Source organism: Felis catus, chromosome B3 (assembly GCF_018350175.1).
Source record: "Felis catus isolate Fca126 chromosome B3, F.catus_Fca126_mat1.0, whole genome shotgun sequence".
Taxonomy (NCBI): Eukaryota; Metazoa; Chordata; class Mammalia; order Carnivora; family Felidae; genus Felis; species Felis catus.
Genome location: NC_058373.1, coordinates 5,898,089 through 5,915,200, shown reverse-complemented (window position 1 = coordinate 5,915,200; position 17,112 = coordinate 5,898,089). Strand labels below are relative to the sequence as shown.

Genomic DNA, 17,112 nt, shown 5'->3' with positions numbered 1-17,112 from the left:
AACAAAAAACAAAAAGCAAAAAACAAAAAACAAATAACCCGATTTAAAAATGGGCAAAGGGGGGCGCCTGGGTAGCGCAGTCGGTTAAGCGTCCGACTTCAGCCAGGTCACGATCTCGCGGTCTGTGAGTTCGAGCCCCGCGTCGGGCTCTGGGCTGATGGCTCAGAGCCTGGAGCCTGTTTCCGATTCTGTGTCTCCCTCTCTCTCTGCCCCTCCCCCGTTCATGCTCTGTCTCTCTCTGTCCCCAAAATAAATAAACGTTGAAAAAAAAAATTTTTTTTAATTAAAAAAAAAAAATGGGCAAAGGAACTGAATAGACATTTCTCTAAAGAAGACATACAAATGATCCACAGGTACATGAAAAGCTGCTCAACATCCCTCATCATCGGGGAAATGCAAACCGAAACCACAATGACATATCACCTCATACCTGTTAGAATGGCGAGTATCAGAAAAAACAAAAGAGAAATGTTAGGGAGGATGTGGAGAAAAGGGAGCATTTGATACACTGTTGGTGGGTGTGTAAACTGGTCTAGCCACTGAGGAAAACGGTGGAAGGTTCTTAAATGAAACCTAGAACTGCCATATGAGCCAGCAATCTCACTTCTGAGTACCTATCCAAAGGAACAGAGATCAGGATCTCAAAGGGATGTCTGCACTCCCGTGTTCCGTACAACATTGTCCACAATAGCCAAGACATGGAAGCAATCTAAACGGTCATCAGTGGGTAAATTGGGGGGAAAGGCGGTATATACCTACCACGGAATATTATTCAGCTTTTTAAAAAGGAAGGAAATCCTGCTATTTGCAACAACTGGATGAACCTGGAAGGGAAAGAAACCAGACACGGTAAGACAAATACTGCCCGATCTCATTTGTACACGGGAAATCTAAAAGAGTCAAACTCGTAGAAGCAGAGAATAGAGTGGTGGTTGCCAGGGGCTGGGGGGAGGGGGAAATGGGGAGATGGAAGTCAAAGGCTACAAAGTTTCAGGGCTACAAGATGAATAAGACCTAGAGATCTGTACAGCTCGGTGCCTCTAATTAATATTGCAGTACATACTTGAAGATTTACTAAGAGGGTGGGGTGCCTGGGTGGCTCTCTGTCAGTTAAGAGTCTGACTTCGGCTCAGGTCACGTGCTCTTGGTTGATGAGTCTGGGGCTCCGTGCTGACAGTTTAGAGCCTGGAGCCTGCCTCGGATTCTGTGTCTTCCTCTCTCTCTGCCCCTCCCCTGCTTGCACTCTGTCTGTCTCTCTCTCTCTAAAAAATAAACATTAAAAAAATTTTTTTTAATTTTTTAAATTTACTAAGAGGGTAAATCTTATGTTAAGTGTTCTTTTCATACACACAGAATAATAGTAACAAACAAACAAGGGCAGGAGGAAGCTTTCGGAGGCGATAGGTGTGATTATGGCATAGATTATGGTGGTAGTTTTTTGGGTGTGTACTTACCTCCAAATTCATCAAGTTGTATACATTAGATGTTTACAGCTGTTTTTTTTTTTTTTAATTTTTTTTTTCAACGTTTATTTATTTTTTGGGACAGAGAGAGACAGAGCATGAACGGGGGAGGGGCAGAGAGAGAGGGAGACACAGAATCGGAAACAGGCTCCAGGCTCCGAGCCATCAGCCCAGAGCCCGATGCGGGGCTCGAACTCACGGAGCGCGAGATCGTGACCTGGCTGAAGTCGGTCGCTTAACCGACTGTGCCACCCAGGCGCCCCTGTTTACAGCTGTTTTTATGCCAATCATGCCTCAATAAAATGGTGTAAAAAACAAAAAGCCGCAGGCTGGTCACAGCCACATGACTGGCATGGCCCCCTTCCTTTGTCATCTTCCCACTCAAATGGCTTCAAGTCTCCTCTGTCTTCTATGGCAGCCACTAGCCACATGTGGCTATTTTAATTTTTGCTTTAATTAATTAAATCTATGTAAAATCCAATTTTTCAGTCTCACTAGCCACATTTCAAGGGCTTAATAGCTAGCAACATGTGGCAAATGGCTACCATTTTGGATAGCACAGACACAGAACAGTTCCATCACTGCAGAAAGTTCTATGGGACAACGCTGCTGTAAATCCTTTCTTGGAAAGAATACTCTCTTTCTTGCTGGGCTCTGTGACTTCACCCCATCAGTCCAATTGGGAGAACAGGCACCAGCGAGCCACGAAGCTAAGAGAATAAGCAAACTTCTTTTTCAAAAGGTTCCGATATTTATTTCCTAAAAAGTATCAGTCATCATTGGCAAAAGACCAAAACTTTTTTGGACTTTCTTATACCTATTTGTAGATTATTGATGTGTCTACATTAAATTGTAAACCATGAGGTACAACACAGAGACAGCTTAAGCTCTGGGCCCCTCAGTACGATGGCCCTTTTTAAGGACAGGGTTGAAGAACCCTAACAATGTGTTCACATGGGCATATGCTTTTATGAAATGTTCACAGGTAAAGCAGTTTTGGGGCTTTGTTTTTAAATTTACATATATATATATGTATATATATATATATATATATATTTTTTTTTTGTGAGAGAGAGAGAGAGAGCGAGCGAGCAAGCTGGGGAGGTGCTACGAGAGTGGGAGAGACAGAACCCCAAGCGGTCCCCACACTGTCAGCACAGAGCCCGATGCAGGGCTTGAATTCACGAACCATGCGATCATGACCTGAGCCAAAACCAAAGGTCAGGCGTTCAACTGACTGAGCCACCCAGGCACCCCAATAAGGCAATTTTGGATGTGGTCAGTTAAGACCACTATCTCTCTCTCTCTCTCTTTTCTTTTTTTTTTTTTTTTTGGCCCGAATTTTCCTTTACCTCATGTCAGATACTGGAATGGCTCAAATGAGAGTCAAGTTGACGTGAGATATGTTTAGTTTGGGTTTCATGGAACAGATTTACGGGGTCTATAGTCTTTCCCACCTATCATTCGGTTTTTGCAAGCTGTGCTGGTGTGGGTGTGCCCTACCAGCCTCTGGGCCGACTCACCTACTGTAGGGCACCAAGGTGCAGGGCCAGGGATCACATCCCAGCAGAAATGTGTCCCGTAGAGCCTGGCACTGAGACTGCATGGGGACAGGAGAAGCAACAAAGCATGGATCATAAGGAACCAGAAGCCGGTGTATAGAAAATTCTTCTACTCCCCAGACCAGGTAAAATCGTAAGTAGAAGATTGGTTCTTAATCCTCATCAAAATGCAAGTTTTCTCAGGAATGTTCTCGCTAAAGACGTAATTATAAACCCACCAACATTTTTTTTCTCTCTCTCTTTTGGTGGGCGCTGGGCACAACTGAACGTATCGGGATTTCTGTGGAGCAGAAATAGACAACGGTGAAACAAACAAGGAACGCCTGCCTGTGTGCGTAGTCTCGGGTTTTATGCATCGCATCACATCTTAGCATATCTGACACATCTTGTCTTGACAAAGTCTGCTGGTTCCGGAAGAGAGAGAGCACCAAAGTGCCACAAATGCGGCGAGATAATCTGAAGAAACCACGCACACACGCCACACAGCAAGAGATGCAAAACAAAGGAAGCACTGAAGAGAGAAAGCATAATACAAAATAAGATGCCAGAATGAGAACGAAGCCTATCCATCACGTTACATCAATAAATGCAAATAGGACAGGCCTTGTTTGGAAAGAAAATCTATGATCCGCCTTTGTTATCAGACATCTCTTCGTGCCACATCGCAGCCTCTGGTTCCTTCCATGCCTCCAGAGCCTCTGACCCGTCCTGTCCTAGCCTCTCCGGGGTGACCAATTCTGCCCGCGTTCCAGCTGACTTCTGACACACAGAAACGGTCCTCCACACTTCACCTCACGGCCACACGCTTGCCCCCCGAGACAATTGGTCCCAAGGGCGGCCCTTAAAAGAAGACTCCCGGGATAGGATTGTGACACTGAATTGCCTCCTTACTGGTCTGATGGCAACAAGGGCACTTGCTAGAGTGAAGCAGGGGGTGGTAACCCTTGGCATGAACTGGGCATCAAAATTACTGAGGTTTTCACCTGTGGTTACATGGGGGTGAGGGGCAGGTAGAAGGTGGAATTCAGCTGGGAACTGGAATGTCTGCAGCCTTTCATTGGTTATGGGGACAGTGATGATTATGAGAAATGCAGAGTAGGCGGGCTTTTATGAACATGACACACCTTGCAAAAAAGAAAATGGTAGGCTCGGGGTAGCTGACAGCCAGCTTAAGGATTTATAAAAGCCGTGGGGAGCTTTATGGCAGATTTTGAGGAGCCTCAACTCCTGCAGCTCGGGGGCAACCTGATAAAGCCAGGCTCCGCCGCTGATCGTCAGGGTGACAGGGCTGCTTGCTCCGTGCCAGCTGCTGCTGAGATGACAGACCTTGTGCGCTTCAACTCACTTCGTGTGGGTACAACCCACCAGTGCCCCAAGCCCTCCTGTGTAGCCCGTCTCCCCCTCTTGCCCTGAGGCGTCCACATTGGTGCTGAGGTGCGAGACACTGGGGGCCCTCTGGGCGCCAAGCTCGGAGGACCCTGAAGTGAAGGGCAGTTAACACTTGTGGAGAGAATGTTTGACCCATGGGGGACGGAAGCTGCCAGATAAAATTCTCCCTTCTTTCTCTCCCTGTGTAGACAATGATGAAATACAGTTAAAAAGGAAGGTGGCCTCTTGGAAGATGGTCCCGTGAGATCAGACACACACTCCCTCTTCATTCCAAGCCTTGACCTGCTGAGTGATGCAGCCTCAGATTTGCTCTTCCCGCCTCCCTGCCCCTCAGCGATGTTCCCTGTTCCCTTCCCCTGGCTTTCCTGGGATTGCATTCCCTAATAAAGTCGTAGCAAGGGAGATTGGGTCTCGGGCTGTGCGTTTTGAAAAACCCCATCTATATAATCATTTGTAAGAATTTGCCAGGAGCACCTGGGTCGCTCAGTCCGTTGAGCGTCTGACTTCAGCTCAGATCATGATCTCACGGCTCGGCTCGTGAGTTCGAGCCCCACGTCGGGCTCTGTGCTGACAGCGTGGAGCCTGGAGCCTGCTTCACATCCTGTCTCCGTCTCTCTCTGCCCCTCCCCTGCTCATGCTCTCTCTCTCTCCTTCCCTCTCTCTCTCAAAAATAAACAAACATTAAAAAATTTTTTTTAAAGAATTTTCCAAAGCAAAATGACCCAGAAAGATAAATATAAAAGGACTTGGCAAACAGGAGACATATACAAACCAAAATGGCAGAGTCACACTTTTAATAACAGACAAGGGTGAACTTAACACATAATGCATAAAATCCGATTTTTTTTAAATGGGATTTTATAATGATAAAAATTACAGTCCACAAAGAAGCTGTATGAGGATGATACCGATGTGTCAAATCAGGCAGTATTAAAATTCAAAAGTAAAACACCATAGAAGAAAAGACAAATAAAAAGAGATCACAATGAGATCCCACCTCACACTCATTAAAATGACTAGTCTACAAAAACAAAAACAGAAATGACAATTTTTAAAACAATTTTTTTAATGTTTTCTTAATTTTGAGAGAGTTCGAGTGTGAGCAGGGGAGGGACAGAGAAAGAGGGAGACACAGAATGTGAAGCAGGCTCCAGGCTCCAGGCTCAGCACCAAGCCCGACGCGGGGCCTGAACTCACAAACGGTGAGATCATGACCTGAGCCGAAGTCGGACGCTTACCCGACTGAGCCACCCACGTGCCCCCAGAAATAACAAATTTTGATGAGAACGTAGAGAAACTGGAACCCTCGCGCACTGTTAGCGGGAATGTAAAATGATACAGCCATTATGGAAAGCAGTAGGGAGGTTCCTCAAAAATTAAACATAAAACTACCATATGATCCAGCAAGTCGGCCTCTGGGTATACACCCAAAAGAACTGAAAGCAGGGACTCAAACATATACTTACATACGCATGTTCACAACAGCGTTATTCACAAGAGCCGAGAGGTGGACACAACCCAACGTCTAGCCGTGGATGAATGGCCCCCAAAAACGTGGTAGAAAGCACAGTAGGATATTATTCTGCTTTAAAAAGGAAGGAAATGTTGACACATGGATGAACCTTGAAGACATGATGCTAAGTGAAATAGAAGGCCACAAAAGGATGATATTGTATGATTCCACCTATAGGAGGAGGTACTTAGAGTAGTTCTAGTAGTACTTAGTACTACTCTAAGTAGTACTTAGAGTAGAGTAGTAGAAAGTAGAGTGGTGGTTGCCAGGGGCTGAGGGGAGAGAGGAATGGGGAATTGTTGTTTAATGAGTGTAGGGCTTCAGTTTGGGAAACCGAGAAACTTCTGGAGGTGGCTACGTCGCAGGAGAGTGACTGCACTCCACAACACGGAGCTGTACGTTAGAAAATGGCCAAGATGGCAAATGTTATGTTAAATGTATTTTACCACAATAAAACAAATCGATGGACACAGGCACTGAAGAAAATCGGATAAGCAAAAAGAAAACATTTTTAGAAGTTGCACAAAGGGGGATAAAAAAGAAACAGACTGAGTCTATATCTGAGATGATATATGGAAATTCAAAAACAAACACATGCATACACCAGCACTGGGTGTCTTAGTTTACTAGGCCGCCACAATAAAGTCCAATACGCGGGGAGCGCAGACAGTGGACATTATTTCCTCATGCTTCTGGAGGCTAGAAGTCTGAGATCAAGGTGTCAGCGGCATTGGTTCCTTCTGAGGCCTCTCTCCTTCGTTTGTAGTTGGCCATCTCCCTCCATCTTCACACGGTCTTTTCTTTGAGCACATACGTGTCTGTGCCCAAATTTCCTCTTCTTTTTCCTTAATGTTCGTTTATTTTGAGAGATAAAGTGAACAAGCAGGGGAAGGGGCAGAGAGAGAGAATCCCAGGCAGGCCCCATGCTGTCAGCACAGAGCCCAACGTGGGGCTCAATCTCATGAACCACGAGATCGTGGCCTGAGCCGAAATCAGGAATCGGATGCTTAACCGACTGAGCTACCCAGGCACCCCCAAATTTCCTCTTCTAATAAGTTCACCAGTCATACTGGATTAGGGCCAATCCTAAAGACCTCATTTTAACTTAATTATCTCTCTAAACACTTTATCTCCAAATACTATTTCATTCTGAGGTTCTAAGGGTTAAGACTTCAACATAAGAACTTTGGTGGAGACAAAATTCAGACCGTAACACTGATGTCATTCAACGATACATACCCAATCAAGGACACATAGTTAAATGCATAAAGGTGGGTGCTAGGGGATGACAGGAGAACACAGTTGGAATGGGAGTGGAAGTAGGGAACGGAGGGGAAATGCTATTTGAAAATGTACATGTCTGTGTATGTGTGTGCATTAGAAATACAGTAGAATGAGAAGACAGAGGAATTTATCCCAAATGGGAGAACAAGATAAGGCCATGGCTGGAGAGCTAAGAAAAACAGATATAAGTAACATGCCTGACGGAGAATTTAAAGCAACAATCATAAGGCTACTCACTGGACTTGAGAGAAGAGTGAAAGGCATTAGTGAGACCCTTACCACAGAGACAAAAGAGTTAAAAAAATCAATTAGAGATGAAGAATGTAATACATGAGATTAGAAACATGCTTGATGCAATGAACAGTACGCTGGAAGAAGCAGAGAAACAAATTAATGACCTAGAAGACAAAGTAATGCAAAGCAATGAAGCTAAAAGAAAAAAGAGAGAAAGAAGAATTATGCAAAACAAGAAAAGAGGGAACTCAGTGACTCCATCAAATGTAATACATTCATATTATTGGAGTCCTAGAAGAAGAAGAGAAAAGGGGGCAGAAAATTTATTTGAAGAAACAATAGCTGAAACTTCCCTAATATGGGGAAGGAAAAGACATCCAGATCCGGGAGGTACAGAGAACTCCCACTGAAATCAATGAAATTAGCCCAACACCAAGATATATTGTAATTAAATTTGCAAAATATAATGATACAGAAAATCCTAAAAGCATCAAGACAAAGGAAGTCATTAATTTACAAGGGAAAACCCACAATGATAGTTGGAGATTTTTCAACAGAAATGTTCCAGTTCAGTTATTCAACATAGTATCGGAAGTCATAGGCTCAGCAATCAGACAACACAAAGAAATAAAAGGCATCCAAATCAGCAAGGAGGAAGTCAAACCTTCACTCTTTGCAGATGACACAATACTCTATATGGAAAACCCAAAAGATTCCACAAAAAAACTGCTAGAACTAATCCATGAATTCAGCAAAGTCTCAGAGTATAAAATCAATGCACAGAAATCGGTTGCATTTCTATACACCAATAATGAAGCAGCAGAAAGAGAAATCAAGGAGTCGATCCCATTTACAACTGCACCAAAAACCATAAAATACCTAGGAATACACCTAACCAAACAGGTGAAAAATCTATACAATGAAAACTATAGAAAGCTTATAAAAGAAATCAAAGAAGACACACAAAAAAATGGGAAAATATTCCATGCCCATGCACTGGAAGAACAAATATTGTTAAAATGCTGATACTACCCAAAGCAATCTACATATTCAATGCAATCCCTATCAAAATAACACCAGCTAGAACAAACTAGCTCTTCACAGAGCTAGAACAAACAATCCTAAAATGTGTATGGAACCAGAAAAGACCCTGGATAGCCAAAGCGATCCTGAAAAAGAAAATCAAGGCTGGAGGCATCACTATTCTGGACTTCAAGATGTATTCCAAAGCTGTAATCATCAAGACAGTATGGTACTGGCACAAAAAGAGACACTTAGACCAATGGAACAGAATACAGAACCCAGAAATGGACCCACAAACGTAGGGCCAACTAATCTTTGACAAAGCAGGAAAGAATAGCCAATGGAATAAAGACAGTCTCTTCAGCAAACGGTGCTGGGAAAACTGGACACCGACATGCAGAAGAATGAACCCGGACCACTTTGTTACACCATACGCAAAAATAACCTCAACACGGATGAAAGACCTCAATGTAAGACAGGAAGCCATCAAAATCCTCGAGGAGAGAGTAAGCAAAGACCTCTTTGACCTCGGCTGCAGCAACTTCTTTCTCAACGTGTCTCTGGAGGCAAGGGAAACAGAAGCAAAAATGAACTATTGGGACTTCATCAAGATAAAAAGCTTCTGCATGGCGAAGAAAACAACCAGCAAAACTAAAGGGCAATCAACAGAATGAGAGAAGATATTTGTAAATGACATATCAGATAAAGGGTTAGTATCCAAAATCTATAAGAACTTATCAAACTCAACAGCCGAAAAAACAAACAATCCAGTGCAGAAATGGGCAAAAGACATGAATAGGCACTTTTTCAAAGAAGACATCCAGATGGCTAACTGACACATGAAAAAATGCTCAACATCACTCATTTTATCAGGGAAATACAAATCAAAGTCACAATGAGATACCACCTCACACCAGTCAGGATGGCTAACATGAACAACTCAGGCAATGACAGATGTTGGCAAAGATGCAGAGAAAGAGGAACCCTTTTGCACTGCTGGTGGGAATGCAAACTGGTGCAGCCACTCTGGAAAACAGCATGGAGGTTCCTCAAAAACTTAAAAATGGAACTGCCCCATGACCCAGCAATTACACTACTGGGTACTTACCCAAAGGATATAGGAGTACTGTTTTGAAGGGGCACATACACCCCAGTGTTTATAGCATCACTATCAACAATAGCCAAAGTATGGAAAGAGCCCAAATGTCCATCGATGGATGAATGGATAAAGAAGATGTGTTATAGGGGCGCCTGGGTGGCTCAGTTGGTTACGTGTCCAACTTTGGCTCAGGTCATGATCTCACCATTGTGAGTTTGAGCCCCGCATCAGGCTCTGTGCTGACAGCTCGGAGCCTGGAGCCTGCTTCGGATTCTGTGTCTCCCTCTCTTTCTGCTCCTCCCCTGCTCACACTCTGTCTGTTTCTCTCTCTCTCAAAAATAAATAAACATAAAAAATTTTTTTAAAAGAGATGTGGTATACATATACAGTGGAGTATTACTCAGCAATCAAAAAGAATGAAATCTTGCCATTTGCAACAACGTGGATGGAACTAGAGGGTATTATGCTAAGCGAAATTAGTTACAGAAAGACAAATATCATATGACCTCATTCATGTGTGGAATATAAGATACAAAACTGATGAACATAAGGGAAGGGAAGCAAAAATAATATAAAAACAGGGAGGGGACAAAACATAAGTCACTCTTAAATACAGAGAACAAACTGAGGGTTGCTGGAGGGTTTTGGATGGGGGGGATGGGCTAAATGGGGAAGGGGCATTGAGGAGGACACTTGTTGGGATGAGCACTGGGTGTTATACATAAGGGATGAATCACTGGATTCTAATCCTGAAACCGTTACTGCATTATATGCTAAGTAACTTGGATGTAAATTAAAAAATAGTAATTAATAATAATAATAATAATAACAATAAAAGAAACTTTGCAGGCCAGAACAGAGTAGCATGATATATTCAACGTGCTACACAGGAAGAATCTGCAGCCAAGAATACTCTATCCAGCAAGGTTATTCAGAACAGAAGGAGAGAGAAAAAGTTTCCCGAACAAAAACTAAAGGAGTTCATGACCACTAAACACATTCCTGCAAGAAATATTAAAAGGGACTCTTTGAGTGGAAAGGAGAGACCAAACATGACAGTATGAAGGTAGGAAACAGAAATATTTCTGTAAAAAAATCAGTCAAGGATGTCACAAAAACAGGTTATAAAATATAATCACATATTCCTAAAACGTGGGGAGGAGAGGAGAGAAGAACGGGTTCAAACTTGAGCAACCTCAACTTAATATAGACTGCTACATGCAGAAGAGGTTATATACAAACCTAATGGTAACCATATAGCAAAAACCTAATAAATTTATTATTTGCACTAATAAATACACAAACAATAAAGACAGAGAAATCCACATATATCACTAAAGCAAATCAGTAAACCACAAGAGACAAACAAGAAAGGATCAGAGAAAATCTACATAAACAACCAAAAGCAAATAATAAAATGGCAATAAATACATATCTTCAGTAGTTACTTTGAATGTAGACGGACTAAACCCTCTAATCAAAAGACATAAGGTGACAGAATGAATAAAAGAATAACACCCATCTATATGCTGCATACAAGACACTCACTTCAGACTGAAAGACACCTGAAGATTGAAAGTGAGGCGGTGGAGGGGCACCTGGGTGGTTCAGTCAGTTGAGCATCCGACTTCGGCTCAGGTCATGATTTCACAATTTGTGAGTTCGAGCCCTGCATCAGGGTCTGTGCTGACAGCTCAGAGCTTGGCGCTGCTTCGGATTCTGTGTCTTCCTCTCTCTCTGTCTCTCCCCAACTTACGCTCTGTTTCTCTCTCTCTCAAAAACAAATAAACATTAAAAAAATGGAAGTGAGGCAATAGAGAAACATCTATCACGCAAATGGATGTCAAAAAAAAAGGTGGGTTAGCAACACTTATGTAGAACAAAATAGACTTTCAAACAAAGACTGTAACAAGAGACAAAGAGGGGCATCTGGGTGGCTCTGTGTCGGTTAAGCGTCCACTTCAGCTCAGGTCACGATCTCATAGCTTGTGGGTTCGAGCCCTGCATCGGACTCTGTCCTGACAGCTCAGAGCCTGGAGCCTGCTTCGGATACTATATCTCCCTCTCTCTCTGTCCCTCCCCACTCACGCTCTGTCTCTCTCTCAAAAAGAAATAAACATTAAAAAATTTTTTTTAAAAAAGAGACAAAGAAGGACACTATATAATCATAAAGGGGACAATTCAACAAGATCTAACACTGTAAATATTTATGCACCCAACATGAAAGCACCCAAATGCATAAAACAGTTAATAACAAACATAAAGGAACTAATCAATACTAATACAATAATAGTAGGGGACTTTAACACCCCACTCTCAACAATGGACAGTTCATCCAAACAGAGTATCAACAAGGAAACAGTGACTTTGAATGACACATTGGACCAGATAGACTTAACAGATATATTCAGAACATTCCATCCTAAAGCAATAGAACGCACATTCTTTTCAAGTACACGTGGAACATTCTCCAGGACAGATCACATGTTAGGCCACAAAACGGGCCTCAACAGATTCAAGAAGATCAAAGTCATACCATGCACATTTTCTGACCAGAACAGTATGAAACTAGAAGCCAATCACAAGAAAAAAATCCGTACATGAAGGTTAAATAACATGCTATTAACAATGAATGAATCAAGCAAGAAATCAAAGACGAGGAGAGCCTGGGTGGCACACTCAGTTAAGCAGTCTTGATTTTGGCTCCGGTCGTGATCTTACGGTTCATGAGATTGAGCCCTGCATCATGCTCTGTGCTGACAGTGCAGAGCCTGCTTGGGATTTTCACTCTGCCCCTCCCGTGCTCTCTCTCTCTCTCAAAATAAATAAATAAACTTGAAAAAAAAAAAAGAAATCAAAGAAGAATTTAAAAATACATGAGGACAAATAAAAATGAAAACACAATGGTCCAAAACCTTTGGGATGCAGCAAAAACTATTCTAAGAGGAAAGTTTATAGCAATACAAGTCTGCTTCAAGAAGCAAGAAAAATCTCAAATAAATAATGTAACCTTACACTTAAGGGAGCTAGAGAAAGAACAACAAACAAAGCCTAAAGCCACTAGAAGGAAGGAAATAATAAAGATTAGAGCAGAAATAAATGATAAAGAAACTAAAAGAATGATAAAACCAACCGATGAAACCAGGAGCTAGTTCTTTGAAAAAATTAACAAAATTGATAAACCTCTAGACAGATTTATCAAAAAGAAAAAAGAAAGGACCCAAGTAAATAAAATCACAAATGAGAGAGGAGAAATAACAACTAATATCACAGAAATACATACAATTATAAGAAAATTTTATGAAAAACTATATGCCAAAAAATTGGACAACCTAGAAGAAGTTGATAAATTCCTAGAAACATATAAACTACCAAAAGTGAAACAGGAAGACATAGAAATTTTGAACAGATCAATAACCAGCAAAGAAACTGAATTGGTAATTAAAAACTCCCAACAAAGAGAATTCGGGACCAGATGGCTTCACAGGCGAATTCTACCAAACATTTAAAGAAGAAATAATATCTATTCCTCTCAAACTGTTCCAAAAAACACAAGAGGAAGGAAAACTTCCAAATTCATTCTATGAGGCCAGTGTTACCCTGATACCCAAACCAAGTAAAGACACCACAAAAAAAGAGAATTATAGGCCTATATCTCTCATGAATATAGGTGCAAAAATATTCAACAAAATACTAGCAAACCCAATCCCACAATATGTTTTCAAAAAATCATTTACCACAATCAGGTGGTACTTATTCCTGGCTTGTAAGAGTGGTTCAAGAGTCACAAATCAACCAACATGATATTATCACATCAACAAGGGGAAGGATAAAAACCATATGGTCATTTCAGTAGATTCAGAAAAAGCCTTTGACAAAGTACAACATCCAATCGTGATAAAAACCCTCAACAAAGTAGGCTTAGAGGGAACATACCTCAACATAATAAAGGCCACATATGAAAACCCACTGCTAATATAATCCTCATGGGGGAAAACTAAGAGCTTTTCCCTCTATGGTGAGGAACAAGACAGGGATGTCCACTCTCCTCACCACTTTTATTCAATATAGTGCTGGAAATCCTAGCCTCGGCAATCAGACAACAAAAAGAAATAAAAGGCACCCAAATTGGCAAGGAAGAAGTAAAGCTTTCACCATTTGCAGATGACATGAGAAAACCCCAAAGGCTCCACCAGAAAACTGCTAGAACTGATCAGTGAATTCAGTAAAGTTGCAGGATACAAAGTCAACCTACAGAAACCAAGGGGTTGTAAATTTCCCCTTGGTGCATTTCTATGTACCAATAATGAAGCGGCCGAAAGAGAAATTAAGGAATCAACCCCATTTACAATCAGCCCCACTTACAACCCCATTTATAACCCCATTTACAGCAAAAATAATAAGATACTTAGGAATAAACCTAACCAACGAGGTGAAAGGCTTGTACTCTGAAAACTATAAAACACTGAGGAATGAAATTGAAGATAACACAAAGAGCTGGAAAGACATTCCGTGCTCATGGATGAGAAGAATAAATGTTAAAACGTCTATTCCCAAGGCAATCTACACATTTAATACAAACCTTATCAAAACACCAACAGCATTTTTCACAGAGCTAGAACTAACAATCCTAAAATGTGTGTGGAACCACAAAAGACCCCGAATAACCAAAGCAACCTTGAAGAAGAAAAGCAAAATGGAGGCATCACAATTCTGGACTAAAAGTTATGTCACAAAGCTGTAGGAATCGAAACAGTCTGATACTGGCACAAAAATAGGCACAGAGATCAATGGAACAGAATAGAAAACCAAGAAATGAACCCACAATTATATGGCCTGGCCAAGTAATGTTCGATAAAGCAGGAACGAATATCCAACGAGAAAAAGACAGTCTCTTCAACAAACGGTGTCGAGAAACCTGAACAGCTACAGGCAGAAGAATGAACCTGGACCACTTTCTTACACCACACCCAAAAATAAATTCAAAATGGATTAAAGACCTACCCGTGAGACCTGAAACCATAAAAATTCTAGAAGAGAGCACGGGCAATAACTTCTTTGCCATCAGCCTTAGCAACTACTTTCTAGATATGTCTTCCGAGGCAAGGGAAACAAAAGCAAAACAAACTGGGGCACCTGGCTGGCTCAGTCAGTAGGGCACGTGACTCTTGATCTTGGGGTTGTAAGTTCAAGCCCCACATTCGGTGTAGAGATAGCTTAAAAAGTAAAAATAAACTTCTGGGACTACATCAAAATGAAAAGCATCTGCACAGCAAAGGAAACAATCAACAAAACTAAAAAGCAACCTATTGAATGGGAGAAGATATTTGCATATGACGTATCCAATAAAGGGTTAACATCCAAAATACATAAAGAGCTGATACAACTCAACACCCAAAAAATGAATAATCCCATTAAAAATGGGCAGATGACAAGAAGACATTTTCCCAAAGAAGACATGCATGTGGCCAACAGACACATGAAAAGATGCTCAACATGACTCATCATCAGGGAAAGGCAAGTCAAAACCACAGTGAAATATCACCTCACACCTGTCAGAATGGCTAGAATCAACAACTCAAGAGGCAAGAGGGTTCACCAAGTATGTGGAGACAGGGAAGCCCTCGTGCACTGTTGGTGGGAATGCAAACTGGCGCAGCCGCTCTGGAAATGAGTATGGAGGTTCTTCAAAAAGTTACACATAGAACTACCCTTCGATCCAGCCATCGCACTACCGGGTATTTACCCAAAGAATACAAAAACACTAAATCAAAGGGATAGAGGCACCCTGATGTTTATAGCAGCACTATCTACAATAGCCAAATTATGGAAACAGCTCAAATGTCCATCCACTGATGCATGGATAAAAAAGACACGGTACATTGAGCCAAAAAAAGGAGAATGAAATCGTTTCATCTACAATGACATGGATGGAGCCAGAGAGTATTATGCTAAGCGAAACAAGTCAGTCAGAGAAAGTCAAACACCACATGATTTCGCCCATATGTGGAATTTCAGAAACAAAACAAATGAGCAAAGGGAAAACAAAAGAGAGAGGTGGACCACGAAACAGACTCTTCACTACAGAGAAAAAACTGATATTTACCAGAGGGGAGGTGGGTGAAACAGGTGTTGGGGACGAAGGAAGCCACTTGTCATGATGAGCACGGGGTGATGTATGGAAGTGTGGAATCACTATATTGGACATCTGAAACTAATATTACACTTTACGTTAACTAACTGGAATTTAAATTAAAACTTCAAAAAAAATACAATAGAAATGACGGACTAATTTACTTGTCTCAGCCTAGAACAGATGAAATAGACAAAAATTATTTGTTAATATCTTAGTACAGCATCTTGCTGTGAGTATGCTTTACCGTTTTCTCTTCATTGTTATTCACCGGTTTTTAATTTTTCCTCTCCAAAAATCGTTCCTATTTATCAGTTCCAGCACTTGTCTGTTTTCAAATTTATTATTTTCTCCTTTCAGCTTCATGATTTCCTTCCATTTGCTTTCCTTACGTTTATTTTGTTGTTCTTTTTAAAGCGTCCTGCATTGCATACTAAACGCGTTTGTTTTCATTCTATCTGGTTTAGTAATCTCTGCTTATAAGGTTGTAAATTTCCCCTTGAGCCACCTGCCTCCAAAGTTCTAACACCCTCAGGCCTTCCCAATGATGCCCTTGAGAGAGAGGGCCAGGAGTGCCTCCAACCCAGAGCCCAGATTTGTGTTGTCTTCACGGTTTTGGAAGGTATTCCTTTTTGCTACTCTCAAAGGTGCTTGCTTTTTTCCCCTCCCCATAGCATGATACATCAAGATTCTTAGACTTCCCCAAAATGAAATCTCTAGGAAGGCAACTTCACACATTCATAAGTGACTTTACATTCCCATAGCGAGGGCATGGCAGGCAAATGGAACACCAGTATAAGATAAAGGTGCCATTGCAAATTAGCAGGGAAGAGATGGACAGATCAATAAATGATATCAGGGCAATTGAATCCCTATCGATTAAAGATGAACATTCTAAAATACTATAAAAATACCGGGAAAAATATGCAAAAAAGCTTAATAATTTCAGTGGTAGGGATTTTCCAAACAAAACTAAACTCTCAGCCAAAAAAAATAATAATAATAATAAGGCATGGACCTCAAGTGCATGTAATTAGAATTTCTGCACTGACGTGCCAATGGCATAAAAACAGGACGGGGGGATTACTGCTCTAGATTTAAAATTCATTGCCTTGTACGCAGGGTCAAAGGTGCCTCACCTCATTCATAGTTAAAGCCATGCAATAGTCTTATTGTGTTGAGTAGGGTTGAGCATCTTTTAACATGTTTTGTGAACCGTTTATATTTATGTTTTCTGTGAGAGCCAATTTTTGCTTATGTCCACATTTCCCCCCAGTTTGATAAAAATAAGAACATTTGGCAATACATATCTGGTTACAACATGGATAAACAGACACATACATCTCTGGGGAAAACACACGTGTGAGTTGGTGTGACTTTTGTGAAAGGGCACTTGATCTATTAAAACTACA

At 41.4% G+C, this 17,112-nt stretch overlaps 1 long non-coding RNA gene across 1 annotated transcript; it reads left to right on the top strand.

Annotated features, from left to right (window-relative positions):
- The first annotated feature begins 2,612 nt into the window (after window positions 1-2,612).
- On the top strand, window positions 2,613-4,818 carry LOC111560778. The gene is made up of 2 exons (XR_002742778.2): window positions 2,613-3,158; window positions 3,317-4,818. It is a non-coding gene; the product is annotated as an uncharacterized LOC111560778 (long non-coding RNA).
- The last annotated feature ends 12,294 nt before the right edge of the window (window positions 4,819-17,112 follow it).